At 49.3% G+C, this 16,848-nt stretch overlaps 1 protein-coding gene across 3 annotated transcripts in view; it reads left to right on the top strand.

Annotated features, from left to right (window-relative positions):
* The window catches only part of CPNE2 (copine 2), a 163,633-nt gene that overhangs the window by 23,237 nt on the left and 123,548 nt on the right, over nt 1-16,848 (top strand). The window lies entirely within an intron of this gene.

The raw sequence follows: 16,848 nt of genomic DNA, 5'->3' as shown, positions 1-16,848 counted from the left end.
CTAACTGTCAGGGTGGTCAAACAGTGGAATAAATTGCCAAGGGAGGTTGTGGAATCTCCATCTCTGGAGACATTTAAGAGCAGGTTCGATAAGTGTCTATCAGGAATGGTCTAGACAGTACTTGGTTCTGCCATGAGGGCAGGGGGCTGGACACGACGACCTCTCATGGTCCCTTCCAGTCCTAGTGTTCTATGATTCTATGTCACCCTCCTCTTTGTGAGACCATTGGTGGCGGACCAGCCTGATTGTGGAGCCACAGCTCTTACCAGAGGAGGGGCAGGTGTTGGTAGCTGTTGGAGGGGCATGGGGCAGTTTTTGCCACTCTCTCTTCTCCGCCTCTCCGCATCTGCCGCGGCGGCGGGACATCTCTAATTGCACCACCCCCTTGCAGATCACCGCTCACCACTGGGGACGGTCCTGGGCAACGTTCTTCCAAGTGTCGACACTGATGCTGCATTTTTTCACGTGTGTCGTGAGCATGTCCCTATATCCTGTCCACTGGCCCCCAACGCGTCTCTGTCCTTCCTCCGGCTCTGAAAACAGGATCTGTTTTGGGAGGTGCTGATCAGACCAACGAAGTTGTTGAGGAGTGATAATGGCTTCAATGCTGGTCATGTTCGACTCTTCCAGGACACTACCGTTCATGCGCCTGTCCTCCCCGAGAGATATTTAGGATCCTCCTGAGGCAGCGTTGATGTTACCGTTAAATGGGATGGGGGCCATTCCTGCTACTATCAAAGGTGGGGAAAGTGTCCTTGTGATGCGTAAGATAACTGAGATCTCTGTTAAGCCCCAGGTTAAATGTGTCAAATGGAGCAGGTCCACTCATGGGCTGTTTCTGCACAGGCCACTTTCTTCGAAAGTGGCATGGTCATACGAAGCCCGAAATGTACTAATGAGGCACGGGTGCAAATTCCCCATGCCTCATTAGCGTACAGTCACATGATTTGGAGTCTGGAAGACCGTTCTGGACTCAAAAACGCCGCGTCGAAGCCTGGCCCCAGGGGAGCTTCTTCTTCTGGAGGCCTTTCTTCCCGAAAACCGACCGTGTTAATTCCTGTGGTGTTTCTGAGTGCTGTTCTGGGCTCTGCTGCTGGCAGGAATTTTCCTTCGGGAGGGTTTAATTTTTGCAAATTCCACACTGTGTTTTTTCGGCCACTTGTTTTCTTTTCCACTGGGGTCAAGTTCCCTAGTTCCGGGTTCCCTGGTGCTTACTGGGCAGGCGGACTCAAGGGCCAGGGGAATGGCTCAGTGAGAGGTAGTAAGTATCAGAGAAGTTACCGTGTTAGTCTGTATCTTCAAAAACAACAAGAAGTCCTGTGGCACCTAACAGGCTAACAGATATTTTGGAGCATAAACTTTCATGGGCAAACACCTGCTTCGTCAGTGAGAGGTAGTTCTTTCCATTTCCCTGACAAGAGACGGGTCTCGGAAAGAAGCCCTTCTAAGCCGCTGGAATCAGAAGGTGCATTGGGGATTGCCCTGCGTCAGTACATAGCCAGATCCCCAGACCTGAGAACTGCCCATCACTGCCGCGGATGGATGAGGAACTCGGAGTGCCCACTGGGAAGGACAGCATCATACGTTTTGAAGACTCGCAGGCCCCGATTCTTTCACTGAAGCGTTACCTTCTCTGGCGATTTGCTCCAATGCTGTTCATCAGCCGGGCAATCTCCATACTGCGTGAACGCCGCACACCGTACCCTCGACTCAAGGAAGGGTACGCTGTGCTGCTGGGGACTGTAGCCTTGCCTATCCAGGGTTGAGGTTTGCCCCAGGTGCAGCTGCATTGTTGGTGGGGGGGGGGCCAGGCAACTCAACGAGGCCTTGTGCTGATATGAATCAGGAACAACTCCCTTGGCAGCTGTGCCTCGTGCAGCTGAGAGGAGAATCGGGCCCTCTCTCGGCAAGTAGCCAGCGTAATGGCAGAATGGCAAGTCCATCTTGTGCCAAATTCTCCTTACTGGGTACACTGGCCCCAGCTTATATCAAACTGGGCATGCTTTTGGGGTAGGGTTGGGGGTAACTGAGTAGAGAATCTCCCGCCCCATGTTGTATTTAATGGGGATCATGGATTTCACAGATTTCAAGGTTAAAAGGTACCTTGACCATAATCTAGTTTCATTCTGTATAACACAGGTCACAGATGCCTATATCAACACTGTTAGCTCATGGCTTAGCTAGAGGAGGGGGTCAGCCACCTTTCCAAGGCAGAGTGTTGAAATTTGAGCTTTTGACTTAATGTAAGGTCTGAGTGTCAGAGATGCTTTTTAAAGTCACTAGGGACATATGTGCATTACAGAGTTATTCCGGGATTGTTGTTCCAAAATAAGCTGTTCCGGAGTAACGCGTCCACACTACAGGGAAGCCCAGAAATCATTTCTGTAAATATATTTGTTGCCGTCAACAAGCTATTTTTCATGAATAAAATCATATTTGGGGAAAATATTCAGCCAGTTCTAAGGTGTGATTTTTTTTTTAAGTGTAAGTGACTTAGGATACGAAATCCCATTTTCAAAAAGAGTTAGATTTGTAGAACCAGATTTTCAAAAGTATTCAGTCATGTAAAATCCAAATAATTGCTCAGACGGGGTTTTCAAAAACGCCAAGGTTGGTTAGTTACCTAGCTCCCGGTGAAATCAATGGGCCTAAGGCACATGTGTCGCTTTAGATCAAGATTTTCAAAAAGTGATTTTGGATACCTTGTTATCTGGGTGCCCAAGATAAGACCCCTTAAAAGTGGCCAATTTTTAGACAATTTTGAGCATCCCTCCTTTGAAAATCAGGCCCCCTTTTTCAAGTGTCTTCAGTCGGGCATTCACAGCTTGACACCCCCAAATCACTAGTCACTTTTTGAAAATGTCCAACTGCAGCGTATGGGCGGCAGCAAAATGCTACTTCTACCAAATGCTATTCTGTAGCTGCGTTCAGCGGGTAATGAGCCTGAAGGGATGCCAGATGATTTTGTGTGGTATGGGTTGAACCTCTCCAGTCTGGAACTCCCTCATCTGGCAACGTCCATAATTCAGTATGATTTTAGTTAGCCAGATAACCACTTATCATGGGTGTGGCCAAGTTTCCTGGGGTCCCATAATGTTTGTTTCCAGCCCTGAGTCCTGGCTTTCAGTGTTCTGGGCTGTTATTTAGCTGTAATTTACCCCTAAAGGTCTTCTGAGAAGCCAGTAAGCCGTGGAGGTGTTGGTAATGCTGCTAGACAATATTGACCTTCTGTGGTCCAGCACATCCTCTCATCTGGTCAAGTCTCAAGGGTTCCCGATTAGAGTTCAACATGTGACTACTTAAAACACACAATGCCCGGCGATTGTGTCCATATATAAATAATTGACCGCAATGATGTCTCTCTGGGTCTCAGCTGAGCTCAACTATTCTTCTGTTCCATCTGAGGTGATTCAGACTGGTGCGGGAATAGCTCGATTAAAATTTGTATGGCCTGTCTTATGCAGGAAGTCAGCTCACAATGGTCCTGTCCAGCTTTAAAACCTTCCTGTGACTAGGCCTTGGCAATAAGTTTATGCCCCTAAATTTGTCGTCTTAAAAGAAAACAGATGCTATGTTCTATCACTGAGGAGCAAATACACTAAACAGTGTGTTATCAAGCACAGGAATTCTATAGCCTACCTCATTTCTTAATCCAGTTTTCAGCCATTCAGGAGTTCCCGCTGGTAAACAGAAGCTCTAGATAAACAAAGTGATTAGCTATTTATTGTCTGTGTTGGGAGGGAGAGTGGGAAAAAAATATGGTGAGACGGACAACTGCTTCTCCTTCCAACTGGAAAATAACCCAGACTGCATCTAGCCTCCTCTTTCGTACAGAGCCACTCGAAACAGTCCAGGGCCTGAGAACCAGTTTTTTAACTTGGTTCTCTTAGCCAGTGTATCAGGCTTTTTTGTGCATTTTCCCCTCCCTCTCCTCTCCAGTCCGAGATGTTGAATGTTTTCTGTGAGTCATCTGCCATTTGTGTTCTGGGTTTTGTTCTGTGATGATTGGGTGGCAAAGGGTTGTGTGTTTTTTGTGATTTCAGCATGTGGAGAAGGAGCAGCCGTTTCAGTTGAACCAGCACCTGCTCATAGGCCTGGGCCAATTTTGTGCTGGTGTAACTCTGACTTCAGTGGCATAGAATGAGTCATGTGGGGGTGAATCAGGCCTTTTGTTTTGGTCTATGGGTTTTCTCTTTATTCCTTAATACTGGGGCGTGCAGGAGAGGTGGAAGGGCCACCAGTCAAATGACTTGACTTGCTAACGCTCTATTGAAGATGCCCTTGAGATCCTGCCCCAGTGATCTTCTAGAGGTCTCTTGAGAGCCAGGGAGGGTTATCACGTTTTTCATTGCCTGAGCTCTGTCAGCAACCCCCGGCACTTGTGCCACTCTTGGTCTGCAAGCTGCTTTTCAACGGCGTGTGGCAGGAGCTCAGCCCTGCCCCTCATGCTGTGGGGGAGCAGAGGGACAGGTGAGCGGCTCTGCATGGCTCCCGCCACTACCCTACTGTCCTGCAGAGGCAACCTGCAGCCAGGTAAGTCTCCATGAAGCACAGAGGGTGCTGGGCGCAGAGTGGTATGTGTAGCTGCACCTGGGTTCTGGGCCTGCTGGCTTTTAGCTCAGGTTGTTGAGGCTCCTGCACTAAGCTCCTGAGGTTCCAGGTTCCAGTCTGCCTGTGGGTGGAGGAGGAGCGCACGAACGCCCTGGTTGGCCTGCGTTAGCCGATGCAGCCTGTGGGGTTGTTAAGATTGCAGAGTGGGTGTGAGGGCTCGGCTTCCAGACTTCGGCCTCCATCCCGACCCAGCCATCTGCCCTGTCTTCCGCTGCCTGAGCCCAAGTCAGCGGACGTGAACCAGCCACAGCCGTGTAATGCAGCACACATGTACCCATGGCGGCCTCGGCCGCTTGTAACCCACCCCAAGTCAGCCAGGCTGGCTCAGAACTATTCCCCTCCCGTGGTTCTGTGGTGGCTGTGAAATGGGTTGCTTTCAGTTCCGTTACTTCTCGGAGCGGGCCGTAAAATAAAGTTCGTCTCTCTGCGGAAACGCTCAGGGCTTAAATTCTCAGAGTATTTAGAATCATTGAATCCTTGGGCTGGAAGGGACCTCAGGAGGTCACCAAGTCCAGCCCCCTGCCTCAAGCAGGACCAACCCCAACTAAATCATCCCAGCCAGGGCTTTGTCAAGCTGGGACTTAAAAACCTCTAGGGATGGAGACTCCACCACCTCTCTAGGCAGCGCATTCCAGTGCTTCACCACCTGCCTGGTAAAATAGTTTTTCCCAATATCCAGTGTAGACATCCCCCACTGTAACTTGAGACCATAGCGTGTTCCATAGTAACAGAGAGGGAGCCGTGCTAGTCTATATACTATCAACACAAAAAAGCATTTATTTATTTCGTGGGACAGACCCACTTCTTCAGACCATAGCCATGGTGAGTCTGTTCTGGTCTGGCTATGGATGGTCTGAAGAAGTGGGTCTGCCCCACAAAACCTCATCACCTAATAAATTATTTTGTTAGTCTTTAAAGTGCTGCTTGACTGTTTTTTTGTTTTGAGACCTTTGTTCCTTGTTCTGCCTTCTGCCACCTCTGAGAGCAGCTTCTCTCCATCCTCTCTGGATTTTCCAGAGGGCCTCTTCTCCCCCAACCCCTGCTATTGAAAGCCACAAGGGAGGCTGACAATATTTACTAGAGCTCTGCTCCAGACCGTTCCAGCTGAATTTAAGCCTTCCAAACATTCCTGGTGTGCAGAGAGGCTGGGAGCCAGGAGCCTGGTCTGAGTCCATCTCCAGGACCCAGCTTGTAAACAGCCATGGCAGTCAAGGCTTGGGACTGAGTAGCTTGAACTCCTCTGTCGCACTAGGGCACCTCCTTTTACATCAACAGAGGAGAGCCATGCAAGCAAGCTGTGGTTGGTGACCTATCACAGAACTGGAAGGGATCGAGAGAGGTCATTGCATCCAGTCCCTTGCGCTTACAGCAGGACCCTCCCTGGCAGATTTTGCTATTTTTTTAACCTGACCTGAGCCCCCTAGAGGGCTGAGCTCACAACCCTGGGTTTACAAGTCCAATGCTCTAACCACTAAGCCAGGGGTCTGCAACCTCTCGGTTTAGAGCTGCGTGTGACTCTTTAAGGACTTTGTGGCTCCCAACACTACAATTGCAAAAAGGAAAAAAAAAGCCCTCCTGATTATTTTCGGTAAATGGTGAATTTCTAAAAGCAACTGCAGAAGTTGATTTTTTTACGGGTTCCTACCAGGTACACGAATGTGACCCAAGTAGCATAACTGTGGCTGGTTTTGTGGCAGCTCAAGAGACTGAAACGAGGAAAGCCGTTCACAGATGGCGAAGATATAAAAGTGCTTTATCAAAATATCACGGCAGCTGTACAGTGATTTCAGAAACAAAGCTGAAATAGTTCGGCACCTAGCGTCTGCAGGGGGAGAGAGGCGGTTTGGGAGTGAAAGTCGGGAAGACGGTGGAACAAACACACCCACGTAAAGTGCGAGGAAATCGACTATGCAAAAAGTTTGTGAATGGCCTGCAGTAAACGTGTATCGCATCCTAAATCATTGTGCGTGTGCGGCTCTTAAAACAGGGGTTACAAATGGTAGGGTTTGATGTCATTTATTAACGACCATCTCCTATTCACATGCGCTGCAGCTCTTGAATGGTTGAGTTTTTTTTACCGAATTTGAAAAAATGGCTCTTCTCGCTATTTTGGTTGCCGACCCTGCGCTAAGTTGTCCCTCCCCATGTGCCTGTTAACTCAAGCACTACAAACTCCATGGCTGTAAACCTGTCCCCTCTTCCTGGTATTACCCCCACATGATAAAATGTTAGCGCTCCAGGGCTGGATCCTCTGGTGGAATATCTCAGTGGGCCTTCCTTGGCTCAGCCATGCGTGCGGAGAGGCCAGGGAGGTTTGTGTCTTTGTTCTGTATCCAGCATTCAACATAAAGAGAAATCTCTGCTTTGCAGCTTGACAGGCTGTGTGGTTTAGTAGACAGGGCCCTGGGCTAGGATGTGAGAGACCTGAGCTGAGGGGCTGTCCCAGCTCTGCCCCCGATGTGCCGTGTGGCCTTGAGCAAATCACTTCACCTTTTGTTTTCTCTCTGGGCTCTCAGCTCTTCTGTACAGTGCTCACTAGTTCCTTGGTCTCTGTTGAAGATTTACAACGCGGCCGTCGTAGTTATGCTGCCATCAAAGGGCCCTGCTAGAGGGAAGAGAGGGAACGAACTTGAGGGACGGGCAGTTAGAGGTTATTTGTTGTGGGCTGGTCTGTACTGAGAAAAGCTCCTCCGCTGAGTCATTTGCTACCTCTGCTTTTAGGAGTGATAACTGAGGTTTGCACAGCTGGGCGGGGAAAATCCCAAGCACTGTCTCCCAAGACCAGGCTCCCGCCAGCCCCGTGGGACTGAGAGTGCTTTAAGGAGGCAGGCAGACAGCGATATAAATAGGATGGGTCTGGCTATTTTCAGGCTTTGATTGCATGATGTATGTATTTTTTTGAAGAGGGGATGACGTAATGTTTTAACTAGGACTGGAAAAACAGGCTCTGAGGGACAGAGGCACCCACAGGGTCTGATACGTGCACACGGCAACCCACCTTTTCTCGGAGAAGATACTTCTGGGATGGCTGGGGCTAGAGGTTTTCTCCTCTGTTCATTTAACTGATTACTCAGCCCTCGGAGGCTTTGTGCCCTGGGTCCTTTTCTTGAAACGGTGCATTTCTGCTCATGACACATTGGCCGCGTCTACACGTGCACGCTACTTCGAAATAGCGCCCGTCACGGCTACACGTGTTGGGCGCTATTTCAAAGTTGAAATTGACGTTAGGCGGCAAGACGTCGAAGTCGCTAACCCCAAGAGGGGATGGGAATAGCGCCCTACTTCGAAGTTGAACGTCGAAGTAGGGCACGTGTAGCCGATCCGCGTCCTGCAACATCGAAATAGTGGGGTCCGCCATGGCGGCCATCAGCTGAGGGGTTGAGAGACGCTCTCTCTCCAGCCCCTGCGGGGCTCTATGGTCACCGTGGGCAGCAGCTCTTAGCCCAGGGCTTCTGGCTGCTGCTGCGGCAGCTGGGGATCCATGCTGCAGGCACAGGGTCTGCAACCAGTTGTCGGCTCTGTGGATCTTGTGTCGTTATTGCAACTGTGTCTGGGAGGGGCCCTTTAAGGGGGCGGCTTGCTGTTGAGTCCGCCCTGTGACCCTGTCTGCAGCTGTTCCTGGCACCCTTATTTCGATGTGTGCTACTTTGGCGTGTAGACGTTCCCTTGCAGCGCCTATTTCGATGTGGTGCTGCCCAACGTCGAAGTTGAACATCGACGTTGCCAGCCCTGGAGGACGTGTAGACGTTATTCATCGAAATAGCTTGTTTCGACGTCGCTACATTGAAATAAGCTATTTCGATGTTGGCTGCACGTGTAGACGTAGCCATTGGGTCCTTGGAAATTCTGCTCTCGTGTCGGGGTAAGCCAGGCCAGCCAGTTAGAGACGAAGAGCCAAAACAGCCACGGATAGAGTGCAAAGAGCCACGTATTACGTTTGTTTTTGTCTATCTGTCGAGAGAGATTAAAAAAGTATGTAATATATGGTTCAGTCACCCTCCCCTCCCGCAGTGCCAGGCACTCCCAGCTTCCCTGCTCTAACCGAACCCCCCCTCCTTGAGAGCTGGGCACCCCCAGCCCTATCTGAATGCCCTCATGCCTGGGACTCACCGCTGCCATGGGTTTGCTGGGGGCTGGGAAGTGCAGATGTTTCTCCAGCTCCCTGCGCCAGCCCTCAGGTCTCCCCAGGTGGGGCAAGCTGGGGCACAGACCACTGCAGGGGCGTGGCTTATCCCTGGCTTTCCCCAGTGGTTCCTGCCTGGTTCCCGGTTCCCCGCCACTCTGGGAGCCTGGAAACAGACTAGTGCTGGTGCACTAGTCAGTTTCCCGGCTCCTGCAAGCCCAAGGGAGCCGGGAGCCAGGCTGCCCCTGGTTCCCAGCTCCTCCTCCCCTGCTCCCCTGACCTTGCATGACTGTAACTCAGGGGAATACTGGATATACACCCTCCCACCCCCAAGCAGCTGCACTTTTACTCAAGTAACTTTTTGGATACGTTTCCCACTCTGAGCACCACCACGGTCATGGGGCTCTGCGGGTGGTTGGAGCAGAACTGTGCATAACCGCATGGGTTTGGGTGGGCACATCCCATGTCCCTCACAAAGCACACGTGTCTTCATCCTCCAGGCAGCTGTTTCCCCCTGCCCTTTGTCACCTGCCAGATCTCCCATCAGCGCCGCTCTGTTAGCGATCATCCTAGGACAGAGATCTCGCCGGTGCAATCCAACACGGTTCCGTTGTAGTGGATGGAGCTGTGCCGCTTTACACCAGAACAGGATGGGGCCCTTTTTGTGGGTAATGGCAAGCGTGCCTGGGGAGATCTCGCCTGTAGTTTGCAGGCCAGGGGCAGCGGAACAGCTGGCGTGTGGGTTCTAAGTTCAAACACTCAACAAGGGCCCTGCCTGGTTTGTGTGCGTCCCTGGGGAATTCTTAGTGCTTTGCAACCGGAGAGCTCAAAGCCTTTCGCAAGGAGTGGATAGGACCACAAAGGTGGTATGAAGTAGCTCCCTGAAGTTGCAGGTCAGTAGCAGTAGCCTGGAGCAGAACCCAGGTGTCCTGCCTGGCATCCCAGGGCCCTGTGCATGGACCTGCACTGTACCTGGTACTCTATTGGCTGGTTTAAACAATGTGAGTTGCACATCTCCGGTTGGTTTTTCATTTAACCGACTGCGGCCTGTACCCACCGAAGGGAACCCCTTCTCCCTCCTCTCCTTCATTGCCCAAAGCTGGTGGTTAGTCTTAGATTCACCAAGCCAGCACAAAACATTTTCTGTAATACCTTACTGCTTATCCAGAAGCCAGTCACGCAGCTGTCCTAAAGCAACCCAGCCGTAAGCTTCCCCTCCAGGCCACTAGGCCCACAGCAACGCAGAACCCTGATTGTACAGCAGGCAAGCAGGACCTTTAGAGTTTAACTGTTACCGGAAACCGATAACCCAGTTAAAGCCACATCCCCAGTAAAACATCAAATCCCTCATCAGAATAGCCGTGCCAGTCCAAAACCTGTGTGTCAACCAGGCTGTTATTTTTTTCAATGGCAATAAAAATTCTTTCCTAAAAACATGAACATCTACAGAGTTGCTTGGGATTTACAGTAAACTCGATGCTCCTAATTTTTAAACAAAAAAACGGGTTTTACAGCTTTCAGAAGATGCCAGCTCCTAGACTCATGGGCTACGTCTACACTGTAGTGATCTGTCAAGAGAAGTCACTGTCGGAAGAGATCTTCCGATGAAACTTCTTTAGATAGAGCGCATCCGCGCATGAAAGCAGATCGAAAAAGCGATCTGCTGTGTTGACATATTGGCTGGACTGCCCGACCCTCTCCCGACAGAACGGCCAACTGGAAGCACAGGAGACAGGACTGCCCAGGACCTGGAAGCCCTGTCTGTCGATAGAGGGCCCCCCCGGAGAATCCACATGGCTTTTTTTCTCTGACAGATTCTGTCGAGAGAGGCGTTCTTCCTCCCAGACAAGGGCATCAGGCTGTCGACAAAAGTGACGAGTTCTGTATGTCATCAGAACGCATTTTTAGCGTGGAGAGTCCACAGGTTTTGTTGACAAAGCCATCTAGTGTAGACGGAGCCATAGACTTTAAGGTGAGAAGGGGCCATTGCGATCATCTAGTCTGATTTGCTGCCCGTCACAGGCCACAGAGCCTCACTCACTCCTGATAACAGATCTCTCACCTCTGGCGGAGTTACTGAAGTCCTCACACCATGGTTTTAAAGATTTCAAATGACAGAGAACCATTTCCGCTAGTTTAAACCTGCAAGCCACTCAGACCCTGTGCTGCGGAGCTGCAGAGCACAGTGAAACCCCACCCTGGCGCTCTGCCACAGGAAGATTCCTTCCCAGCTTCAAACTTGGCCATCAGTTATACCCTGAGCATGTGGGCAAGACATTTAGGATACTTAGGAAGGAATGTACTGGGGAAAAAAAAAATCTGGTTAAATCAGATTTTTAGGCATCACTGGTTTTCTCACCTCTATTACTGCTACTCCTCAGTTTATTAAAACCGTGTGTTTAAAATCTAGTTGGCTGTTCATTTAGTGTTGCATTTCCCTTAGCTTGGACAATGAGAATAAACTAATCTATTCCACGGCTTTGCTTGTTTCTCAATCATTCCACTTCAGGGAGCTTTTTAAATCTTGTGATCAACAGATGGTTGTTTGGGGGGTGGGGTGGCTTTTAGGTTGGGGTTTTTTTTTTTTGGTTTAAAATTTTCCCTTTCTCCAAAAAATGTTGGCCTGGACAACTGTTTTAAAAAGTGACCCAAGCTCCCTTTCCAAAAGTGATTTAGGCACTTGTGGGTCTAAATGTCATTGGTTCTCAGTGAGATTTGGGCCGTGGTTTTTATAACTGAGTAGAAATAAGAGATATGATGATAGTCTGATCCCCCCCACCCCAAAGAGTAGATGTTCAGCCCTGTCTGAAAACCCCATAGTCTTCTCAGATCATGCAGGTTGGGATTGGGTGCCCAATATCTTTAGTCGCTTTTTAAAATCTTGACCCTAGGTTCTTGAAAATGAGACATTGGCTGCAAAACCACTCCAGCCTGGGTTAAGCACAACATTGCTGCTTGTTTCTGTGGTCTCCGGTGTGGGTGACTTATGCAGGTTGAACCTTCCTCGGCTGGCACCCTCAGTACCAGATTGGTGCCGGCCAGGAGAAGTTGCTGGGCTACGGGAGATCTGTATTGTCTACCAGCATCACCAACACTTCCACTGCGTAGTGGACTCTTAGAAGACATTTGGGGGTAAATTACAGCTAAAGAACAACACAGAACACTGAGAACCAGAACTAGTGGCTGTAAACAACCGTTACGGGACTGTGGGGGACACACCCAAGAAAAGAGGTTGTCCATTTTATGAAAATCATGCCAGATTACGGATGTTGCTGGGTGAGAGCATTCTGGATTAGAGAGGTTCAACCTGTACTGGTCTAAAGATGTCCAGTACCAGCAGAGTTCATGCCTCTTTCCAAACTGGAATCGTTGTGCTGGCATAAGATGTTGTTTATACCTCTACAGCTGCGTCCACGCTCGCGGAAGTTGTACCACTTTAGCTGTGTAGTTAATGCAGTGCAACGTGTTATCCTGGGCAAGGTCTGAGACGGGAAATTTCTTCCCCTTTCAGTTCTCGCGCACCAGGCTGCAGTGTCTCAGTTGCAGAAGCTGCCAGGGAATGTTTTTGCGTGAAGCATTTGCAGTCCGATTTTGAAACGGATGCAGCGAAACAGCAGCTGTTGAATGCTCTGGTGTGGTTTAAATGTGGTGTAACAGTGTCACGCAGTCAGACATGCGAGGCTGCAGGCAGAGCCATCCTGAGCTTAGGATGGTTCAGGGTAGCTGCCGTAGGCCCTGCGCTTTTGGGGTGGGGGGGTGCTCCCTGTTGCCTCAGCTGTCTTATGGCTAGGAGGGACCTGGGGAATTATCGGGGCCTGGTGCGGGGTGGCAGCAGGGGTTGTGCTTCCCCACCCCCCTCATTGTGGCGGTGGGAGACGAAGTGATCTGCTCTGCTCCACCAGGCCCCCCTCTCCCGGCCAGCTTCATCTCTCTTCTCCGGGGCAGCAGGAAGCAGAGCACCCCAGTTCCTGCACTGGGAGAGGGCAGTGAGGTGGAGCAGAGCAGGTTACTGGTCTGTTCTGGCTCCAGCCACCATGGGGAGTGCAGAAGACGGGGCCGGCCCATGCTAAGCCCCCTGTAAGGCCCTGGCTTGCATTGCTGGGAGGAGGGGAAAGAGGGTGGATTAGGGTGGGGCTCGGAAGAAGCCTGGGGCAGGATGGGGTTTGTCTGGAGTCCTCCTAGGGACAGCCCTGGTTGCAGGCAGTTTCTCTAGCTCTGTGTTTACCCAGCCGGCAGCACCAGTTCCCCTCCCACTGGTGGTGGGAGGCCTGTAGCCTCAGCTGGGAATTACCTCCTATGAGTATATTTCCCATGAATAGCTCACTTATTGGGTGAGAAGTCAGAGCCTGACCTGAACCTTTGCACCTTTGTGTAAAGAGAGGAGCTGGTGGCTCAGATGCAGGTCTTGCTGTTTGCTTTTTGGGAGGGTGTGGCCAGACCCTGTTCTAATTTAAGTGTTGGGTATCAAACACGCATTGACTTATTTTTAAACACCAGCAAACACTTCCCAGTTCCACGGGATTGCGACACTTCATAACAGTCTCCTCTCCGTTTGCTGGGATCTTCCCAGAATTGCACATCTTCCCTTCAGTTATCCCTGTGGGCAGGATTAGTTTCTGCCTTTTAATTCAGATGAAGTTGTAGCCTGCATTTGTCCAGCTTCAGCAAGATGCATGTTTTTAACAGTGAGGGTCATTAACCATTGGATTCTCTATCATTGGAATTACAGGTTGAACCTCTCTAATCTGGCACTCTGATCCAGGAACATCCATAATCCGGCATGATTTGAGTTAGCCGGATGACCGCTTATCCTGGGTGTGGCCAAGTTTCCCGGGGTCCCATAAAGTTTGTTTCCAGCCCCTCATCCTACTTCGCAGTGTTCTGTGCTTTATTTGGCTGTAATTTACCCCTAAACGTCTTATAAGAGCCCAGTACACAGTGGAAGTGTTGGTGATGCTTCTAGACAGCATTGACCTGCCATTGTCCAGCAAATTCTCTCGTCCAGCACCTGTCAGGTCAGGTCCTGAGGGTGCTGGATTAGAGAGGTTCTACCTGTACCTAAATTGCGCTTGGCTGGTTTTTAAAAAGAGATGCTCCGGTCCAAGTAAGTGTTTAATTCAGGGCACCCTATGGGCCAGTATTATATGCGCTGGACTACATGATTACAATGGTCCCTCTCAGCCTTATGACCCATGAATCACTGATGCCTACTTTGTTGCTTGCTGGGGCTTCCCACCACCCTGTCCTGCTGGGCCACATTCTCTGGTCTCCCCCAGCCAAGGCACAGTGTTGGGGTTACTGCCCCCGTGTAGGACCAACACCCTGTCCCCCAAAATTATAAATCCATCTTTCTCCATGTAAAAGTGTTGTAGAGGGAAAGCTTATCAGTTAAGATCCCTTTGTCAATGACAGAGACAGATGCACAGTAGCTGCTCCCATAGTAACAGTTATTTACATTGGACCAGATAGTAAATAAAAGTGTTCTAAATAAGTACAAAGAGATTAAAGTAATAAATTTGTTACCTGCAAAATGACACCTTAAACAGCTGTTCTTACATCAGGTATGAATTTCATAGAATCCTGTGTCTGGAAGGGACCTCACGAGGCCATCGAGTCTAGCCCAAAGCAGGATCAGCCCCAGCTAAATCATCCCAGCCAGGCCTTTGTCAAGCTGGGACTTAAAAACCTCTAGGGATGGAGATTCCATCACCTCTGTAGGCAACACATTCCAGTGCTTCACCACCCTCTTAGTGAAATAGTTTTTCCTAATATCCAACCTAGACCACCTCCTCCTCTGTAACTTGAAACCATTTCTCCTTGTTCTGCTGTCTGTGAACAGCCTCTCTCCATACTCTCTAGAACCCCCCTCCAGGTAGTTGAAGGCTGCTATCAAATCCCCCCTCACTCTTTTCTCTTCTGTAGGCTAAATAAACCCAAATCCCTCAGCCTTTCCTCATAAGTCAAGTGCTCCAGCCTCTAATCATTTTTTTCAAACCCACTAGACTTTCTCCAGTGTGTCCACATCCTTTCTGTAATGGGGAGTGGGGGCACAGAACTGGCTACAATATTTCAGGTGCGGCCTCACTAGTGCTGAATAGAGGGGAATAATCTCTTCCCTCGATCTGCTGGCAGTGCATGCCAGGATGCCATTTGCTTTCTTGGCTACCAGGGCCCACCACTGGGTCCTCTCCAGCTTCTCATCCACTGTAATCCTCAGGTCTAGACCTGCTGCTGAGCCGTTTGGTTGCCAGTCCATCACAGAGCTTGGGATTCCTCCGTCTTAAGTGCAGAACCTCATCAGATTTCTTTTGGACCAATCCTCCAATTTGTCAGGCTAGGGAGAAACTCTTTTACTCTGAGTTGGGTCTTCAGTCCTCTTTAACGTTCTTGGTTTCCTTTAGGATGTGCCCGGAAGTTTCCAAGGTCAGATGAAGACAAAAGGGAATTACTTCCCATTGATTAAATAGACTTTTCACCAGGGTGGGAATCTTTGGTAGCCCTTCTTCTATGGAGGAATACGAGGTTCAAAATGTCTTTCAGTACCAGGTGGTAGGGTCAGATGTCTTTCTAGGCCAACCATCTTCAGGACTTACAAGACAAATGAGGCTGTTTACAAGTTATTCGGCTTCCGGAGCACCAGTAATCACTTTCATTAGCACATGTAAAACTATAAACAGACTTATACGAATTTCTAACTTCATATACAAGAATGCTATGTGCACCAAAGTAGAATATTCAGATCCAGTAGACTGTAGCATGAAAATTAATAGGTTACATGAGGCATTTTGTCTAACGCAGGGGTTAGTAGCATTTATGAGGCTGGGTGCCGGAAATCTGACCTTCTGACCTCTTTGTATGGTCCGAGTGCCAGTGATCTTTTTTAAAGGCACTAAAGCAGCGCTATTCCAAGATCAGATATTCTGAATGGCTATTCCAAAAAAACCATATTTTAAAATAACACAACCACACACAAAATGTGTTTCGAAATAGCACCCTGTTATTTCGCAATAGCATTTCTGTGTCCAGAGCGCTATTTTGAAATACTGCCTTTGGAGCCCGTTATGGCTTATTTCGAAATAGCGCTATTCTGTGTCCCAATAGCACCTGTTTTGAAATAGCAGTTTTGAAATAGGTGTTCTTCCTCATGGAATGAGGTGTACCAGAATCGAAATAATGCACACGCTATAGCGTGTGTGTCGTTTGGAGGCTGCCAAAGTTATTTCAAAATAGCTGCTGTTAGTTCAAGGTAACTTTGCTGTGAAGACACAGCCTAGTAGTCCTACTTACAACAGCTTCATTCATAAATGAAGATGCAGCGCTTTACCATTTGGATGGTGGTTGGTAGCATTAATTGGTCTTTCATTAGTCCAGAGGCAACTTTGAGCAAGCTCCCAACTGCATGGGGGAGGAGGGGCGAGGCTGAGCTCCCGCCTCATGTGCCGATGAAAAATCGGCTGACATGCCCCCCGGCTCACATGCCGGGGAATGGTGACCCCTGTCCTAATTCAACCACCTTCTGGACTCCGACAGCAAATGAGGCTGTTTGCAAGTTATTAAGCTTCTGGGGCACCAGATATGGCTCCCGTTAGTACATTTAAAGCTATAAACAGTCTTACACATTATATTTCTGACGTCACGTACGAGAATGATAACGTGCACCAAAATAGGATATACAGACCCAGTAGATAATAACATTAAAATTGAGAGGTTATGTGAGGTATTTTGTCTAAAGCATCTCCCGGTTAGGCATATTTATATTCATAACCCCCATGTCATAAAGCGTGGTGGTGGTCGGGGGGCACTGTGACAATGTCTCATTGAGAGAGGCCACCATGGTTGATGAAAGATTCCAAGGAATGGGGTTATCACCACCCCTGGTGCTGAGCTGTTCTAATGTTCACTACTTTCCCTGCTGGAAGAAAAAAAAAATTCTTTTGAATTTCACTTGACTTAATCTGCTGGGTTATGATGTCTTCCAAGATCAGGCGTCTTTTACTTGGCCACTGGGGGCTTTATGGTGTCAACGTGAGTCGAAGACGTAGATGAAATGAAATGCATGGGGCGACTCAGGATGGGAGGCCATATTCCAGGATGAAGCTAACTTGAAAGGTTCA

This window comes from Carettochelys insculpta, chromosome 14 (assembly GCF_033958435.1).
Source record: "Carettochelys insculpta isolate YL-2023 chromosome 14, ASM3395843v1, whole genome shotgun sequence".
Lineage (NCBI taxonomy): Eukaryota > Metazoa > Chordata > Testudines > Carettochelyidae > Carettochelys > Carettochelys insculpta.
Note: the sequence above shows the minus strand (reverse complement) of the source record. Positions and strands in the feature narration are given on the sequence as shown.